This window comes from Pipistrellus hanaki, assembly GCF_964339955.1.
Source record: "Pipistrellus hanaki genome assembly, chromosome: 14".
NCBI lineage: Eukaryota > Metazoa > Chordata > Mammalia > Chiroptera > Vespertilionidae > Pipistrellus > Pipistrellus hanaki.
In genome coordinates this window covers 29940477-29946476 of record NC_140516.1, presented here as the reverse complement: position 1 = coordinate 29946476, position 6000 = coordinate 29940477, and positions in this window count along the sequence as shown.

Sequence of the window (6000 nt, the reverse complement as noted above, 5' to 3'; positions counted from 1 at the left end):
TTTGATTGCAATGTATAAATACAGATGTAACCTGCCATTTTCCAGAGCATTATTTCAATTCATTGCGGTTTTGCTCCCCAACATACATATGTTGACAGTTTGGCTCAAATAAACTCACAAAAATTCTTTACAGGTTTCAATTTTTTGTTTGTTTGTTTATTGTTTTTTTTTTTGTTTTGTTTTGTTTTTATGTTAACAGCCAGATAGTTAAAAGAGTGAAGGAAGCTCACCAGGTCTTATTCCTGCTACTAAGGCTATGTGGCTTCAGATTCTTCCACTGAGATAAATTGCCTGACTCAAGAACCTCCTTGCTTCTTGGGCACTATTTGAGTGATGGCTGCTGCTTGTAAGTTAACTGGATAAAAAGCATTTTTAACCAAGTAGGTTGTCTTCTTTCTAAAGGCAGAAAGAGCCGTTCACCTGGAATTAAACCGCCTACTTGAGAATAGCTGTTTTGGTAAGAGAATTGTTTGCCCCAGTATTTGTTCTTAGTATTATTTTTAATGTATTTAAATGACAGATTGTGTCTTGGAGGTGATTCATTTTTATTTCCTAGTTGTCTTGACAACAATGTACTTTATGATATTCTATGTACTTGAGAAGCATGAAATTTTATAATCAAGTAATATAATGCTTATTAAAATTTTGATTCAAAATGCATTAGTAAAATTCTGTCGGGTTGGGTATATTGGAGAGGGACAATTGTTTTTATTAAAACATTTTCTAAGAGGTCACAAACTATTGTAGGCAGTGGGAACCGGTGTTAGTCCGTAGGGTCAGATTCAACCTGGGTTCACCAACCTTGGTACTTGAGTTCTGGCTAGAAAAGAATTCAGAGCCAAGACTCAGACTATAATAGGACATTTATTACAAAATCACAGAGGTGGGAGAGTAATTTGTAGAAGAAATGGACTTAAGAAACAAATTACAGAAGCAAAGGGATTTTAGAAGTGAGGAAGGTAATGGTAGCACACCTGGGCGATGGGGGAAAGGAAGGAAAAGGTGCTGGTGAGCTCCCCTAAGGACTTTAAGGGTGAAGAATTTAGGGAGGGTCTCAGGGGAAAATCTCCATAGATTATTCAGCCATTTTCCATGTATGTCCTTTCAATAAGTTGTGATCTCCACTTATTGATTGACTGACACCAGGGCAGGGAGTCATTATTTAGTGGAGCTGGTCCTGAGGTCAGCTGTAGCTGGTTCTGCTTTTCTGGGCCTGGAGCTGAACTACAACTGAGACATATATCAATATATTATCTCTAGGGAGGAAAGATTGGGGCGTCCAAATTGCATGACCAGCAATATGCTAGGGGAGAAAGGTCACCCTGGGGGCAAGGTCCCACCTTACAATTGTTCTTTGTTAGGCACCAAGGGCTTTCCACCCTGGTGACCTTCTGTACCTGGTCCATCATCCTTGCTCTGCTCCTGTCTGTCTAACTGACTTAAGGACCTTCACTAAATTTAATTTCAGGGAGGGTTAACTCAGGTGTCTCTCCCCCGCCCCCTAATGACTTCACTTAGAATTTGCTTTTACTACATTTGCACTTTATTTTTAGATTACACCCCCTCACAGTATTTATGTTGTGAAAAAAACAAAATTTAACTGAATAACTTTAAAAATCAAATGACTTTATTCAACAATTCATGAATCTGGTGGCACCCCATCTAGCAAACAGAAAGGCACTATGAGGACATGTGCAAAATGGAAGCCTTTAATAGGCAAAAAGGGGAGAGAAAAAGTTTCTAACAGAAACTAAAGTGTTTCCTTTGGGGGAGATAGGGACCTATCATGCAGGTTACTTCACTAGTACTAATCAGGTAATTCCAGGTTGACTGACTGGAAAGGTTCTATTCCTGGTAGAGGCTGAAATTGTAATGAGGTTAGGTGTTAAGTTTTCATTTGTTGATGTGGGCTTTAGCACAACGGACTCCATTTTGGGCCTGTTGTCTCTCTTTAACAATTTTCCCCCTCAACTGAGAGATGTTATCTATGCTTTCCTCTGATAACAATATGATTTCCAGTCAGGGCACGTGCCCGGGTTGCAGGCTCCATCCCAGGTAGGAGGTGTGCAGGAGGCAGCCCATCCATGTTTCTCTTTCCTTCTCCTTTCCTTTCTCTCTGAAATCAGTACAAAATCTTAAAGAAAGAACAGTGATTGATCATATAAGCTTTTTAAAAACTGTTTTGCTAGAAACTTATGAACAAGATGCCAGAGTGGTTTTCCCAAGGGCTTAATTGACTCCAGGAAATCATATTAATTCCTTTAAGGTGTCTAGTCATATCTGAATCTACATGTTGGAAATAAAAGCAGTATTTTGAATTGTATCCTGTTACAAGGAGAATAGATTCATATCAAACTGATACAAATAACTATATTACCATGAAAAAAATACTTAACAGTTTCTAAATGGGATCAGGTAGGAAAAAAAGTGTTTCACCTTTGTTTAAAAAGGTAAAATTTACCAAACTGTTGTAAGTCATATGTAGTTTAAGAGAAAAAGTTTCTTCAAATCTGGAAAAAAAAAAAAAAAAAAAAGACACCAATTAAAAAACCAGCAACCTTTCAAACAAGGAGTCCTAAAAATTATAATCATCCTCTGTTCGTTAAGTCCTATGTTATTAATTCCTGTTCTGCTTGAATCCAGTTTTTCCACTAGTTCCCAAAATTCTCACCCAGTTTAGTTTTATGATCTTAAATTTATCAGAAACCTTTACTTATCAAAATTATTTCTATGAATCTCCTTGAAGATGAAGCACTTATGCTTTTATAAAAGCATCAGAATAAAAAAACTATCCCTGAAAAGACTTAAAGATGTGCATTTTTAAAGATATTGACACTGTTTTGATTAACCCCATTGTTAAATAATAGGAAAGGAACAAAGGGAAGACCAAATATTATTGTCATTTGTGCAGCTTTGCCAGGAGGCTTCAGTTTAACGCTCCCTAGGTCTATTCCCTATGGATCGCTGGGGGAAGGGTCTGGGCAGGGGAAGAATGAATGCATGCCCAGTAAAGTCTGGGTGACATGGGGAAGGCACCTGGAACAGGTCACTGACCAGAATAGGCGTGGCCACTGCAAGCATGGGGAAATGTGAGATATTCATTCTCCTGAACAAAGGAGTTTGTTCTCGTGCTCTTGTTCTCTTGCACTCCTGGTTTCTCAGAGGCACTCATACTCCTTCTCTCCTGCATTTGCCCACATGGCCATGAGGCCCACACAATGGGCTGATGGACAGTAACTAGCCTAATGCTAAACCGGACCTAACTCTACCATGGAATGGAAACTTTGGACACTGGCTCTGCTTCTACCCTGTTTCCCTGAAAATTAGACAGTTTCTTATATTAATTTTTTCTCCCAAAGTTGCGCTAGGTCTTATTTTCAGGGGATGTCTTATCTTTCCATGCGCTAGGTCTTATTTTTGGAAGGATGTCTTATTTTTGGGGAAACACGGTAGCTCTACTGAATCCAAGACTAGATTAAGAAAAATGAGACTTTACAAACCAAGGGATGTAATTTCACAGAAATAAAGCTTTCTATCACATCTGGTATCCCTTTGGGAGCCTCAAGAAATGTTTATTCTAGTAGTACCCCTATCATCCCAATCCCACTAGCAATGGAGAAAGACTATCTATGATTTCCTCTGATAACAATATGAGAGTTCATTTTAATGGAATTGGCAAGAAAATTTGGTTATTTCTGTGACACACAACATGTAAAAATAATAACTAAAATTATGATGACAACCTTACACCAGGACATGTAAGACTTTAGGGATTTCATACAATTTCTGGAACACTTATACTATATATCTATACAAATACAACATAAAGATGCTTCAGAAGTCCTCTGGAAAATCCCAAAGTTAGTTTGAGGTCATAAAGTCTTCATTTAGAATTTGATTTTGGGAAGTTTATAAAAAATATCAAAAGATTTAAACACACTTGGTCAAATAAGGTCATAGGTTGATGTGAAATAATACTTAGTTATCTGTTTAACCATACTGACAAAGACTTTGCAGGCAAATATAGAAAATTAAATAGTTGTTTAAAAAAAACAAACACACACACACCAAAACAACCCTTTTTTTTTTTAATTTAATTTTTTTATTTTTAGTATATTTTTATTTCAGAGAGGGAGAGGGAAAGAAAGATAGAAACATCAATGATACAAGAGATTCACCGATTGGCTGCCTCCTGTGTGCCCTCTACTAGGGATGGAGCCCACAACCTGGCATGTGCCCTGATGGGGAATCGAACTGTGGCCTCCTGATTCATAGATCACTGCTCAATTACTGAGCCACGCTGGCCAGGCAACCCTTAGCTTTTTAAATAGAGAAAATTCAGCATTATTAAGTAATCAAAGACCTGATAAAGACAACAGAGAAAATTATTTTGACAAAACACAGATTTCATTTTCTAGGCAGACTATTTTCAAAGGTAAAGAAAAATGTTTTACAATCTGTTACCAAGAGTAGACCAATAATAGCCCAAGAACACTTTATCCTTTTAGCAGAGAGAAAACCAAACTCTAATTTTGCCCCAGCTTACTTTTTTTAAGAACCAATTTAACTTAAAAAAAAAAAGAAAAAACCACCCTGATGAGAAAGAGATAGAGATAGAGATAGAGATAGAGAGGAGAGAGAGAGAGGGAGAGAGAAACATTGATTTATTGTTTCACTTATTTAAGCATTCATTGATTGATTCTTGTATGTGTGTGCCCTGATCAGGGATCAAACCTGCAACCTTGGCATATTGGGACGATGCTGTACTAGCTTACTTTTGTTATTAAAACTCATTCCAGCCTGTAGATTACTAGCTTATTTTTGTTATTAAAACTCATTCACTTAGCCCTAGCCAGTTTGGCTCAGTGGATAGAGTGTCAGCCTGTGGACTGAAGGGTCTCAGGTTCAATTCCGGTCAAGGGCATGTACCTTGGTTGTGGGCACATCCCCAGTGGGGGGTGTGCAGGAGACAGCCAGTCAATGATTATCTCTCATCATTGATGTTTCTCTCTCTCTCTCCCTCTTCCTTCCTCTCTGAAATCAATAAAAATATTTAAAAAAAAAAAATAAAACTCATTCACTTAATAAACAAATTTTAAAATATATTTCATACGTCTTTTTAGAAGCATATGCCTTTTTCATAGTCAGTTTTTCAATGTGGTAAAAAATGTGTTTACTAACACACCCAAATGTTTTGGCAATGAGAATTCAAAAGTAGATAAACCTATGTTCAGTAATTAATGTTTTAATATTTTATCTTATTTAAAAACTAGAGGCCCAATGCACAAAATTAGTGCAAGAGTAGGCTTTCCTGGCTGCCAGCACCGGCCTCCCTCTGGTGCCCAGTACCCTGGCTTAGTCCCGAAGGTAGTCTGGAAGGATGTCTGGTCTAATTAGCATATTACCCTTTTATTATTATAGATGATCTAGATACTCAATGGATTTTTATTATTTGACTAATGCAGTAAAACCTTAAAGCTTCAGTTTACCAAAAATATTTGGGGAAACTACTTGAAAACTTTACCTAAAAAAACCCTTATCCTACTTACATCTATTTAATTTACTTTCATAACAATTATGTTTAAACTAACCACAAAAACTTCTTGAGATAGTAGACAAAGTCAGCCATCATCTCATTTTTCCCCCCTGAAATATAAGCCGTTGTAGAATGAAAGTTTTGTATGTCTGTATTATTTTTAATGCTGATAACTTTGAAGGCACCTATTTTATTTAAATCAACATTCTCAAGCTAGCTTTTACTTACTAAAGGTTATTTTAGATCAAGTGAACTTAAAAGCATTTAGCTTAGTTTCTTTCATATTTCTCAGTGTTTAATTTATACAAGCATTTAATTATCTTTAAGTTAATTAAATAAATTGTCTTACACATTAATTTTGGCAAAATCACCTGGAGGTAAAAAATACCATTTTATAATATATATATATATATATTCACACACACACACATACACTCACACACACATATATATCATATATCATA